At 41.0% G+C, this 13,676-nt stretch overlaps 1 protein-coding gene across 1 annotated transcript in view; it reads right to left on the bottom strand.

The window, feature by feature from the left end:
* The window catches only part of LOC101862665 (adenosine deaminase 2), a gene marked incomplete in the record, with an annotated part of 52,613 nt that extends 49,966 nt beyond the window's left edge, over positions 1–2,647 (bottom strand). The window contains 1 exon segment of the mRNA XM_013085548.1: positions 2,525–2,647.
* Between the last annotated feature and the right edge of the window lie 11,029 nt (positions 2,648–13,676).

The raw sequence follows: 13,676 nt of genomic DNA, 5'->3' as shown, positions 1-13,676 counted from the left end.
TAATAATAATAATAATAATAATGATAATAATAAAAATAAATAATAATAAATAGCATTTGTATAGCGCATATCCCCGCTCAACAGCAGGCTCTAATGTACGCACCGGGTACTTCCATTACATCCCCTTGGATTAAATTTAACTGTCTTGCATTGATACACTTCAAGTAGGGCCTATGCCGTCAAAATATCAATTCCGATCTTTAGACTCAAGACGGCATACCGTATTGTCGTATAGGTATCACTTCCGATGTTCAGACAGCATGCCGTGGAAATGTCAACTACGATCTTCAGACAGCATGCCGTCGAAATATCGCTACTCAAAAGTAAAGTACCGCAGACGCTACACACCTAGCACAGGACCGAAACCTAAACCTCCCCTCGACATCAAAGGAAGGAAAAATAGTACAAAAGTAAAAGTATATTCTTCTTCAACTGGCGGTCGTCGAAGACGAACACGCTCGATCATTACGCAGCAGCCGAACTTTGTTTGTTTGTTTGAGTATTTCGTTGTTTTTTTTTGTGTATCTAAGCAAAGAGAAGCACATCGAAACAATTAAAGTCATTTAGTGCAGAAAAAAACCCTAAGATATACAGACAGAAACGACAAACAACCCAGAGAAGGAAAAGTAAAGTAGTTAAGACTTACTTGTGTTGCCATCCAGCTAATATGCGCCCTAAGCACTCCTAGCTAGTAGTTTCTCGTTGAAAAGTAGATAAGTAAATGGTCCAGCAACCCACTGTGTAAAGAAATACTTTCCCAGTATAATTTGCATAAAGTGGTTTAATAGAGGTCAAATGAACGAAACGGCGTGACTCGAATATTTATAAAAATCTGTGGTTCGCGGGCTCTCTGGTGTGGTTAGTTCCTTCGTTCCTATCAAACATCCATCGTCCTTGTTTATCCTCCTTCATCGTTTTTGTTTCTCAACCTTTAAGGAAACAAAACATGCTAATTCAACGCTTTAAAAAAGGTAGAGAGATAAACATGTGATAAACTCTGCAGACAAGAGAAATAGAGAGATGGTTTTGTAAGGGAGGTCATACCACAATAAGTGGCGGCCCTTGACTTTTCCACGCCGCAGTAGCATTGATAACGATTGACTGTATAGGCTACCATATCACAGCTGCTGTGTTGAGAGTAGTTGTAGTGACTAAACCACTGACCGACCTTGAACTTGATAGACGACAGCTTTATATAATAATAATAATAATAATAATAATAATAACAGCATGTGCTTTAAGACGCGGTCAGAGCACGCGCTCTCAATTTTGTTTGGCATATAAAGTTTTGGTATAACCTTAAAGCTTGTTCATCTATCCTACTTTTGGTTAACCAAATGCCTATTTATCTAGAATAGAAGTCGAGATATCTGCGACTGAATGAGGTGGGGATCGACTTAAGTGTCAGAGGTAAAATAGGAGAGAAAATGGCCGCCAAAGTTTGTTGACTTTCAAAGCTTGAGTGTCCTTGAAAGCTGCAAATTTACGTTTTTGTGCTTTATGTTTACGTTTATCAATAAAATGCACACAGAAATGTATTTTTGAATGGACATAAACGTTTTTGAGCTTAAAAGTAGAATGTTCGAAAAGAAATTGCTCAACGGCCAGAAAAATGCCGGTTTCTTTGACGAGCGCCTAATTTTACCACGATGTCTCACATATGATACACATATCGATTTTAGCTGCCGATGACTGAATAGTAGATCTAATATGGCTTTACTTGCCCTTAGTCTTTGTAAGCCTCAACAGTAAATAAATGACATGTCAATATAATTAGGATTGTGTGACAGATCAAGTCCCCCTTTTTGCTTGTTTTGTAAGCGGGCTGACATTTTCAATGCCCTGAATGAATTTAAACCTTGATAGACTTGTTTTATAGTCCGATTTTAATTATTTAATTTGGGTTAGATCTATACGAGGATGCTTTGGTGTGGTTTACTTCTTCTTTCCAATCAAACATCTATCGAGGGAGAGAGAGACTGAGAGATGAACATAGATAGATAGATAGATAGTGTGTGTAACAAAACTAGATAGATAGATAGATAGATAGATAGATAGATAGATAGATAGATGTATAGATAGATAGATAGATAGATAGATAGATAGATAGATAGATAGATAGATAGATAGATAGATAAATAGATAGATAGATAGATAGATAGATAGATAGAGACAGGGGGGGCAAGATAGAGACTGAGAGGTGAAGAGAGAGAGAGAGAGAAAGAGAGAGAGAGAGAGAGAGAGAGAGAGAGAGAGAGAGAGAGAGAGAGAGAGAGTGGGGGGGGGGTAACAAGAAACTTGCCATTTTGCGTAAATATCGCACTCTAAATTATCCTTCGCCGTACATTCTAGGGCCTAAACGAAACAAACTAACAAATGCCATGATTTATTTATAGCAGTACTGGGGACAGATAGAAATGGTACTATCTTTAGCAACGAAGGCTTTAAGTCAAGAGTCAAGAGAGAGTAAAACACTTTCCTTCTCGAAAACTTAAATAATACAATTATTAAGGAGAAAACTTACCACTTCACCCGTTCAGCAAAGCTCGCGACGTTCCTCGCCCTCTCGCGTCCACAAAGCAATAGATCACCCTCGCAAATACAGAGGACTTTGAATATCATACATGTCAGAGCAACTGGACATGACCCAGCCCCTAGTCACACACGTTACAGTAAGAATGTACACACCCGCGTGTTATACCCCGGACTGACCTAAATGTTAATATAATATTGTGGCGTTCCGCAAAGCTGGTAAAAGCCAGCAGCTGTTCCCTTTGGTCCGAGTCGACAATTAAAGTGAGGAGTGGTAGTGAAATCAAACGCTCGTCAAGATAATGATATTAAAAAAATCGGTGGGGTTTTTTTGGCCCTTAAGGAATTTTTTGAATTTTTATTTTTTTGGTTATCACCGTTTTGCACATATAAACAGAAACTTATGTGATGATTTTAATGGGAAAAAACCCTGATAAATGGCGAAAAAAAATTGTAAATTTGCATTTTCCAAAGACTTTCCAGCTATGAAAGTCACCAAATTCGGTGGTCATTATCCCGCTAATTCGACTTCTGAAGCAAAGCGATCTCCACCTCCTTCAGTCGCAAATATCTCGAGTCATTTTGAAGAAAGAAGGGTATTTTTTAAATCAAAAGCAAAACAAATGAACAGGCTTTACTAAGAAGATACGAAATACTCCACAATACACCCCAAAACTGTCGAGCACCTGATTTCACAACGCTGTGACACATGTTCTGTTGCGAGAGTGTATGCGGGGTATAGAGAATTAGAATATTAGAGTAACTGTTACTTGTGCTTTGTTAAAGGAAGTCGGGCAGATAGAGAGAGGTGAGAGACAAACAAGAGAGGGAAAGAAATGATAGAGGAGCTATACTTTATGCTTTTTCTGTAACCTGCATTATGTGATATACAGAGAGAGAGAGAGAGAGAGAGAGAGAGAGAGAGAGAGAGAGAGAGAGAGAGAGAGAGAGAGAGAGAGAGAGAGAGCGGGGGGGGGGAGGGGAGGGGGTAAACAAGCGACTGTTGACATTGAATTTTTAATTTGCGTTCTAAATTATCCTTCTCCACGGAGTATAAACAAATCAAAGTATCACTAGAAGTGATTTTGTCACGGTACCGAGATCACAGATGGAAGCGGTAAGACCATGAGTAACCATGGTTAATATTAAAGAAAGTATCAAAACACTGTTTTTCCAGAGAGCTGAAATAGTACAACTAAGGTGAAAATTCACAATTACAGGCACCCGAAAATGGTGGACTTGCAATATTGCCCCCGCTGTAAACCTTTTAAAATCTGCAGAAACCACCCACTGGGATTTTCAAATAGTAGTTATTCAATAATTTTCTAGAATACAGCTAACGGGTGTTTACCAAAACATTGATTTGTTAAGACAAATTAATGATACAAGTCATTGTGCAAAAGCTGGAGACTTTATATTCGACAGTTGTGGAAATATTTGAAAATGTGTAAGTTACTTCTCGAATTTTTGACCGCACTACAGTACACGACCCGCTTGTTGTACTGTGAACTGACCATAAATACATGCATATTGTGGTGTTCACAAGCGATGGTAAAAGCGTTATAATATTCATATTCGACTCAGTCAATATTTTTTTGTGAGAGTGTATGCCGGCCATCAAGAAGAAGAATAACAGAATGTTGACATTTAAATTTGCACTCTAAATTATCCTTTGCCATAGAACATAAACAAAACGACCCCCCCCCCCCACCGCCCCTAAACAGGGCGGTGCTACTGACTGAAGTTGTCTTTAGGCAATTCCCAAAAGGGGATACTAGCATGTACTTATGCACAGTAAAATATTGTAATTGGGATAATTTGTCAATGTCATGATCATACTGTGCCGGAAAAACGTAGGGGGAATGGCTGATTTTTCTTTCTTCACCCTTACTATCGTCATTTTTCTTCAAGTTCGTTCGTATGTTTGTCACTCTCTTGTGAACTGCTATTTCCGGGGCGCCTTGACAGTCAAAGCAGACTTTGCGCTGTTGAGGCCTAGAGAGGTGAGCAGAGTAAGCCTGATTCCCCGTTTGGACTTCTCTGTTGGTATCCATCCCCTGGCGCTCATATTATGACCCTATGCAGTTGCCAACGCGGTAAAACCTTACTAAAACTAAAACTAAACTAAAAACAAAACTAACAATTATGGGGATTTTGTAAGGGTACAGAACAGAAATGGACCTTAAACCTCCGTTTCTGCTTTCTCACTGTCTCACAATGATTTGGCGTCTGCTTTTTTCTCAGTTTTCTACGCCCACCCCTCACCTCCTTTGCCCCCTCCTCTGGGCTCCTGTTTCTTTCTGCATCCGTTCTACTGCAAGATCTACTTCTTGGCTCCTTATTACTACTGTCTTTCAGGGACACCCCTGATCGTATGGTAGGTAAGATATCCAACACCTAGTTTCTCGGAATACGGGGGCAGATCTCGGAGGTCCTGTGTGCGCGTTGCGCACATTAAAGATCTCTTATTGGTCCAAAGTCAATAAGAGTAGGTTTCGGCCGCCACCCGGGCAAAATTCAAAATTTCCTTCCGACTGGAAATGTTTACTGTGTCCCGCGAGCACATATGGCCTTATCCAGTTACGCCGTAAAACGCTTACCCCCCCTCCCAACAACAACAACAACAACAAATAGAGAGCACTGAAATATTACAACTAAGGTGAAAACGTACCACAACAGCTGCCCGGTAATACGCAGCAGATTTTAATCTAGACAATGAAGTTTCTCAGCGTTCGCGCTTACAAAGTAACAAAATAATTTTAATCACTCTCCGAAAATACAGAGGAATTTGAATAACTCAACACGTAGGAACAACTCAACAGCCTTCAACCTCTGATCACTCACGTTGCAAAAGGAACACTATTATCACGATTAATAGAAAGTCAGCACTAACTAGTACACAGGCCCGCTTGTTGTACCCTGAACTGACCTCTAGTTATTGTGGCGTTCCGCGAGGGGTGGTAAATGCCTGTGCACTTTCGTCCGAGTCAATATTATTTTGTTGTGAGAGTGTGTGTGTATGGGTCAGCAAGAATGATAATAGTGTTTAGTGTCTTGTGAAAGGAAGTAAGTCAGACAAAGGGAAAAAAGAAGATATTGGAGTCACTTGTTGCTTCCTCTGTAACCTGTATCGTGTGAATGAGAGAGATAGACCGACAGAGACAGAGACAAAGACAGAGAGACAGAGACCGCGAGCGAGAGAGAGAGAGATAGAGAGAGAGAGAGAGAGAGCGAGAGAGAGAGCGAGAGCGAGAGAGAGAGAGAGAGAGAGAGATAATGTTACGGAAAAAGATAGTAATACACAGAAAAGTGAGGAAGACATGGACAAATATTAATATTATCGTGAGGCTAGCCCGGGATAGGATAGGGTGGAAGGTGTTTGTTCGTGGCCTTCACCCTGGTTCAGGGAGAGAAAGGCTTTGATGATGATGAATATTATTATGCTGGCTCAGGAACATGTTTAGTTAAAGTCTCCATTTGAAATGTACTTGACCAACTACACACGCCTCGGTTCTCTACTAACAATAACAATATGGGGGCGTGGAAGGGGGGGGGGGGTGGTAGCCATGAAGACATACGCAAAAGAGGCTTTATTAAGTTATTTTAAGAAGGGAGACCTAAACTAGACTTTGATCCTAGTTCGCACAAAACACTTCAACGAGTGCCTATAAGACGAACGTGAACGAGCAATACAACACATTTTCTAAAAGAATTTTAATAGTTTGGATTATCTTGAAAAATGGAAGAGAGACTGGTGGGATTGAATGGTATAAAAATTATCACCCATGTCTGTATTTCTTTACGTATAACACAAGTAGCATTAAGAAAAATCAAAATCGTATGAAATCAAGCAGATTGACTATTTTAAGATGAAAAATCACACAAGGGATTCTGGCGTCAGTTGTGTTATGGTTAGGCTACTGCAGGGGCGGCTCGTGGTGCTAAAAATGGGCGTGCACAATTATTAAGCTATAACCGGTTGAAGATAATCAAGGGCATAGTAAATGGGATTGTAGGATCTTTGGGTTGATGACCTTATGCTTTTATTTTTATTCTTTTTACTTGTCGCTTTGATTTCTAGAACTAAATCTGTTTGATAGCTAAACATCAATTTCTTCATCCTACATTAGAACTGAACACTCAAGTAATAACTTTCACAACTCCACCACAAAACCATTCAAAGGCACAACTCGTAGGATTGTAACTTAACCCTATCCGTAAGACGTGTTTTACTGTCGTATCCATACAACGAGATGAACTCAATGCGACCATTTTCAGAAGAGGACATGTACTCGTCAATCCGATCAGTACGCTTTGCATAGCAGTCTATCAAAATGAATTTTTGAAAAATACTGAAAGTTTCAAAGAGATTTTCGTACTAGAAGTATTCTAAAATGAGGAGAATACAACCCAGGGGGTACAAAATGATCCCAGTGCGTACAGATAGGGTAAAGCAAGTCACGTTTACCTCCTTCAGGTTCACGGTCACAAAGTCACTTAAAATAGTGGCAAGAAAATGAACCAATCACAATTGACTTGAGCACTCCACTGAATTGCTCTGGGATCACATAATTTTGGCATAAAATAGGCGTAGTGTACAGTCTATCGCGTTTATTTTTTGACTGCCTACTTTGTGCTATGTTTCGAGAGTGCACTTTTGAGATGGGCCGTCTTATTAATATTAAGGAACCGCCAAACTCGCTACGAGTGTTGTCATTGCTTGGATTATCCCAAAGAGCGATTTACAGATCAGGTTGCCTCTTTCGAATATCCTATTTCGTTAAAGCGCGTGGACTTTGGCATGGCATAGTAGATGTTTTATGTCGTTTTTGACACACAAATGACAGTTACGTCGCCAGCGAGGACCTTGTTTTGATGTAAGATGTGGCTAGAGTTTGTGTCTGGCTTCTTCTATTTCATGTGTGTGGGTGCTTTACGTAACAGAACATTAAAGAATTTTGGGGCCTCACTGCACAACCGTGCTCTATGTGCGAACTGCACCTGGGCTACTGGATTTGTATTCGTGAGATTGTGAGTTTAGAGTTCGGGCCTCAGCTCGGTACGAAAATATGACCTTTGGAAAGGTACTTTACACGAATTTCCAGTTTGGCTTGGTCCTTTTGGAGATGGATGTCACACTTGGAGGTCCCGCCTCATAAATAACCTAACAATATTGAAAGGAGAGTTATACCTATACCATTTAATCAAAATTTAAGGACCCACAAACCACATGAAATCGAGCTGATTGAAATTTTTGACAGTTGAGCGCAAGAAGTGACTGTATACACTTTTGGTCGAAACGGGTAGGGAGATTTTAACCCGTTCTTTTACCTCTGTAAATATCTAAGCCGTAGCCTGATTCGGTTTCAAGATTATCAACTTCAAAATAGTCAAAATTTCAAAGTCGGTTTTCTCGAAACTGATAAGATGATATAGCCACTTCTTGCGCTTTGAGGAGACTCACACAAGGGAATAAAAACTTTACCCCCATAAAAAAAGAAAATAAGATTCTTTTTTAAAAAATGGACGTCCTTGAACTTTCCTGTAAATGTGCAAACACCTGAAAGTGGTCCAAAGAATAAGCTTTGGGGGATGCCTGTACATCATGAGACTTTTGATAGCGTTCCGCTGGGTTAACCCTTATAAGATGCACGACTTGTTGGTCATTCAGTAGCTATTGAATACGCACCGTATTTTGGGCCCTTAAAAACAGAGAAGCATAACTTCTTTATTCATTTATATTTTTCAGTTCTGTTTCATAATTTATTTCCGAGTGGGTGGTTGGCGGGTGCTCTTGTGTGGTTTGCTCACTCTCTCCTATCAAACATATTATAGCGTCTTTACCTCTCCTCCTTCTATTTCAGTGAATGTTACTCTTTTGTAATTCCTCCAATCTTTGGCACTTTTACGACCTAAGTGCGCTGCAGGTGCCATAAAACTTTTATAATACGACTTTACTAAAGTAGATTCTGGTTTCTTTATCTGAAGTTCATAAAGGCAGTCAACAACAAGCGTAATAATATGATTAATTATGTGCTAATTTGTGTTTCTTTTAGTGTACGAGGGTTTGAAATGTGCCTCATCGTTGTCTTTGATTTGCTGCTGATCGGATATATAGGCCCACTATGTGTCTACTAGAGCTGGGTCACGAGCGCGAGAACGGAACTGAATCGCCACTCTTCCCTGCGGAACGCAATTCGCAATTCACTTCATCGGAACGCGGAACAGTATCGCCTTCCGATTCCCGATTCACTCCCCTGTCGCTGTCGCGCTTTTCTCTTTCGTCAACCCGCAGCCACATCCCAAATCGTCAGCCACGTCCCAACCTTTGACACGGGTCAAACTTCAATCTATTTATAGGTAGTTAGATCTACCGGAACATGTATTAGACGAAGTGATGTGCAATGATAGTTGCAATAGAGAGATTGTTTTGGTCTCTCTTTACTCATCTGCACCACACGAATTTGTTAATGTTTTTCCCTGGACTCTGCCTTTACTAAAGTCTCGAATCTAGATCTAGTTGTAATCTAGTTGCAGGTTGCAGATTTAATAAATTGCCGACAGAGAGAGAGAGAGAGAAAGAGAGAGAGAGAGAGAGAGAGAGAGAGAGAGAGAGAGAGAGAGAGAGAGAAGGAGGAGTAGATCTTGCGAGAACTTCCGGGCAAAACAAAATGACGACCCGCGTAGTTCGGCTCGATTCGAAAAGTGAAATAGCCATAGTATCTTTGTAGACGTTCAAATTAGCTTACTCTTGAGCTATAACGCCATTTTTTCTTTGCTTTTGTCAATTTGATCATCCACACCGATAGAAAGCATTCCGAAATTAGGAAAAACAGGTCTTGTTTCACACCGGGTGAGAATAGCCAACGCTGGCAAGTCTCACCTGGGTTGAGAGGTCGATCGTATTATTATTCTCACCCTGGGTGAGGATAGCCACTTCCTTACTTAAATGATTAGGTGATTAAACTTGATCTCTTATTGACAATATAAAAGTCAATTTAAGCCTCATTTCGTTAGAAAATGTGTTAGGTTTGCTAACTTCTTAGACTTTGTGTTAAACAACACTTTTAACAAAACGAAGCCTTACAAGCCTAGGCTTGGTCTTTGTAATCTCGAAGGTTTAGAAGTAGAAATAGAAGAGTCAACTACAAGAGTCTAGAGTCTAGTCCAATTTATTTAATTTCAGGATCTCTCGAATGTACTGGATAACAGAAATCTGCAACCTGCAACCAGATTACAACTCTAGATCTAGATTTAGATTCGCGATTTTTGTAAAGGCAGAGTCCAGGGAAAACAACAAATTCGCATGGTGATGAGTATAGAGAGACCAAAACAATCTCAACATCGCAACTATCACGGCACATCACTTTGCCAAATACATGTTCCGGTAACTACCTATAAATAGGTTGAAGTTTGACCCTTGTCAAAGGTTGGGATGTGGCTGACGACTCGGGATGTGGCTGCGGGTTGACGAAAGGGAAAAGCGCGTCGCTGTCACCACCTTGAAGCTTGTTTATAACTTACTACTGGGTCGTGAGTCGAGTCACGAGCGCAAGAACGGAACGGAACACTTAGTATGACTCCCCTTATTTTACAAAAGATGGCATAGTCCAACCCTCCTATTAAAACAAAATGAACGATTTCTAACCAATAGACAGAATTAATTTTATGGAGCCATTGTTTCAGCGAATCATTGGGGGGGGGGGGGGGGGTGAATTTATGGAGGTGACTAACTGAGGTTAGTAGAGAAGCACAACGAAGGGTGCAAGGCAGAGAGGATGGCGGGACAACAAGAGCGGGACTCGCCAATTGGCGTTGATATGACACTGTTCAGTTTCACGCATACAACGAACCTAGACTTAGTGTTCCACTAGCGCTCGCGTACTCGCGATTTATTGAAGCCGACTGAATCGCGAATCGCCACTCTCATATTTAGCGAGCAGGATCCAGCCCTAGTGCCCGCTGTGCATTTAAAGAGTTAAGTGTTATATAACGTAGTGGTTTAAGAACACGAGAGTATGGTTGAGAGTTGAGAGAGGGTTTTAAGTTTTGTTGTTATCCGCATGCCAAGGTAATGTTGTATTCTAATGTTAAAGATAAAGATAGGAAAATTTCCCGGTTTGAGAGGAAGAGGAAGCGTGGGAAGAGATAAGGGGCGAATCTTCTTCTTCTTCTCGATCGCATCACACTTGAAGTCTGGTATCTGTCATAAATTGGGCCGTCCTGCTCAGTTCATCTGGCGGCCCGTATAGCTTCTCTTGTAGCGCCAGTGGGGTTGGCCACGTTTCCTGTCTCAGGGCCCTGTGTGTCTTGCAGTGCTGAAGGATGTGTTCAACAGTTTGGCCCGCCTCTCCACACTGGCATTTTGGTGATTGTACTAGTTTAAAACATTTGTACATAATATGTTGTCTCAGTCTCGTGTGTTGTGTCCTTAGTCTGAAGATAATCACTTGTTCTTGGCGATACAGCTCATGGTAGTTATCTGGTGTCTGAGGTGCTTTAAATAGTGTATTTATAATAGTTTTTATTTCTGTGTAGTTAACGCTGTTGTCTGGTTGCTCTTTTTGTGCTCCTAGTTTGACCATCCTGTCTGCCTGCTCATTTCCCAAGACACCACAGTGTGATGGAATCCACTGCAGCATGATCCTCAGACATGGGATGTCCTCAATTTCTTTTCGTAGCCTTGGTAGTTTGCCAACACTTTCTCACACTCTCCCCCCCCCCCCCCCTATCCCTGCTGAGGAAAACAGAAACCTCACAGGATGGCTGATATCTGTTGGAAGCTCAGAATAGACATCGGCTGAAGTAAGTACACGACAGCCCTGAAGAACCTCTAAGGCGGCCCGTGTCTTCGGTTCACGCTCAATTGTTCACATGACACACAGACAAACAACAGAATAACTTACATATCTCTCGCTTCCTCTTCTGCCTCCCCTCCCCCCAATACACATAGTCCTCCTCCTATCTTCAACCACTTACTCCACTGTAGTACTTAACTATCATGCTGATAACAGTGAAACTTAAATCCATCTTTAATTCATGCAATACTTAACTCTTTAAATGGGTAGCGAACACATGTGACCAGCAACGGAACAAAGGCAAAAGTGAGGCACATTTCAAACCGTCACACACGACTAAGAAACGTAGATTTGTGTCGTTTAATTGTATGCATTTTGTTGATTTCCTTTTAAAGCCTCAGATAAGGTAAACAGAATCTAGTTTAATTTATTATAAGTAATAGTTTTACAGCACTTGCAGCACTATTTGGTCATAAAGCGATGAAGAGTATAGTGTTACAAGAGAGAAACATTCACTAAAAAAAGGAGGAGAGATAAAGACGATAATATAATATGTTGAACATGAAAAAAGGAGCAAATCACACCAAACCACCCACCAACCTGCCACTTGGCATTAAAACAGAATTGAAAATTTTGATTGAACAATTAAGTTCTTTTTTAACGGAAAAAACTGTCTTCTTAATTCCCCAATTCGGATGAAATTCTTAAGATTTACGTTTAGATGAATCAAAGACAGAAAATGCGACAAGTATTGAAAATCCTGACGTGATAGAGGAAATGGTCGCCTTCGAGAGTGCCAAAAAGATGAGCTACATTTGTCTAAGGGGGCAATCTTGAAAAGAAACTCCTAGGGAGGTAAAATGGTTATGATTTAAGGGTTGAGGGTACAGCTGCACTAAATCTGTTAATCGGCCTGTTATCTTTCATAATGCCAGCCTTGGATGTGGAAATGGTGTCACTGCTCAGGCGTACATCATGCAAATCTTGATGCCTCAGGTCATGACTTTTTCCATTAGCATCTGAACTTTTCCTCCCATCAGGATTACCCAAGACACCACACTGTGTAACCCGCACACGACTTTCTGAGGCAAAATAACATCACAGTACTTTGCTGGCCCCCTCAGCTCGTTCACTGGACTTTGTGGCGTATATCGTGGCCTTATGGTTAAGCTCTTCGACTTGTAACCGTAAGGTCGTGGTTTCGAATCCAGTCAGAGGCTGGACGCAGTGTGCTTATAGAACAGGCAATTTACACGATTGTCCTCACTTCACCCAAGTGGGAATGCGTAACAGCTTTAGACAGAGAATGACCTAGTCAGTTTGTTAATGTTTGAGCGCGTGTAATCCTCAGCTTGCACTGTATGCCTCCTGGGAAGCTGAGAATTTGGTCGCTTTTACGGACAAACGGGCTAACCCAGATTTCGGGTGTTTCCAGAAATCTTGACCAACACCGAAAGTGGGCATTGCCACACCTTTAGGAGAAGTTCGGTTTTATTTGTGTGTTTATTTGTTTGGTTATAGAAAAAACACTCCTTGTCTTTTAACGAAACAGAACAAGGGGCTAAAACTTTACCTTCGGTTTTCTCAAAAACAGCTTTTTTCGAGATAGCCCCCTCGTGCTTAAAAGCGACTATTTTTGAGTCAAGTCTAATGTCTACAGGGGGTAATAATAGTTGGAATCACATAGAGCATGAAAGCGTGCTATGCGCAATATGGGACAGACAGACGCACTGACAGACAGACAGACAGATAGACAGACAGACAGACGAGACAGACAGATAGACAGCGTGACACAAAGACTGAGAAATAGAGAGAGACAGAGAGAGGGACACAAAGAGAGATAGACAGAGAGAGAGAGAGAGAGAGAGAGAGAGAGAGAGAGAGAGAGAGAGAGAGACAGACAGACAGACAGACAGACAGACAGAGACTGAGACAGAGACAGAGACTGAGACAGAGACAGAGACTGAGACAGAGACAGAGAGACACACATAAAGAGAGACAGAGAGTCTTTAAGACCGTTCTCCTCACAAAGTGGGTGTCCAGTTGTTCAAAAGGTAAACTACAACTGAAAACATGTCTGTGAATCAAAGCTTGAGAATATCACGTAAGTCAGAATGGACCATCCCACAACCTGGGATCTTGTAAAACTCAATGCTGCCATCAACGTGCTCTTACCCCTCGTCCTCCTTCTTTTTTTCTTGTTCTTCTTGTTCTTGTTCTTGTTCTTGTTCTTGTTCTTGTTCTTGTTCTTGTTCTTCTTCTTCTTCTTCTTCTTCTTCTTCTTGTTCTTGTTCTTGTTCTTCTTCTTGTTCTTCTTCTTGTTCTTGTTCTTCTTCTTCTTCTTCT

The sequence above is a fragment of the Aplysia californica genome, unplaced genomic scaffold, assembly GCF_000002075.1.
Source record: "Aplysia californica isolate F4 #8 unplaced genomic scaffold, AplCal3.0 scaffold00385, whole genome shotgun sequence".
Lineage (NCBI taxonomy): Eukaryota > Metazoa > Mollusca > Gastropoda > Aplysiida > Aplysiidae > Aplysia > Aplysia californica.
The sequence above is the reverse complement of the archived record's forward strand: the minus strand, read 5'-3'. Positions and strand labels throughout refer to the sequence as shown.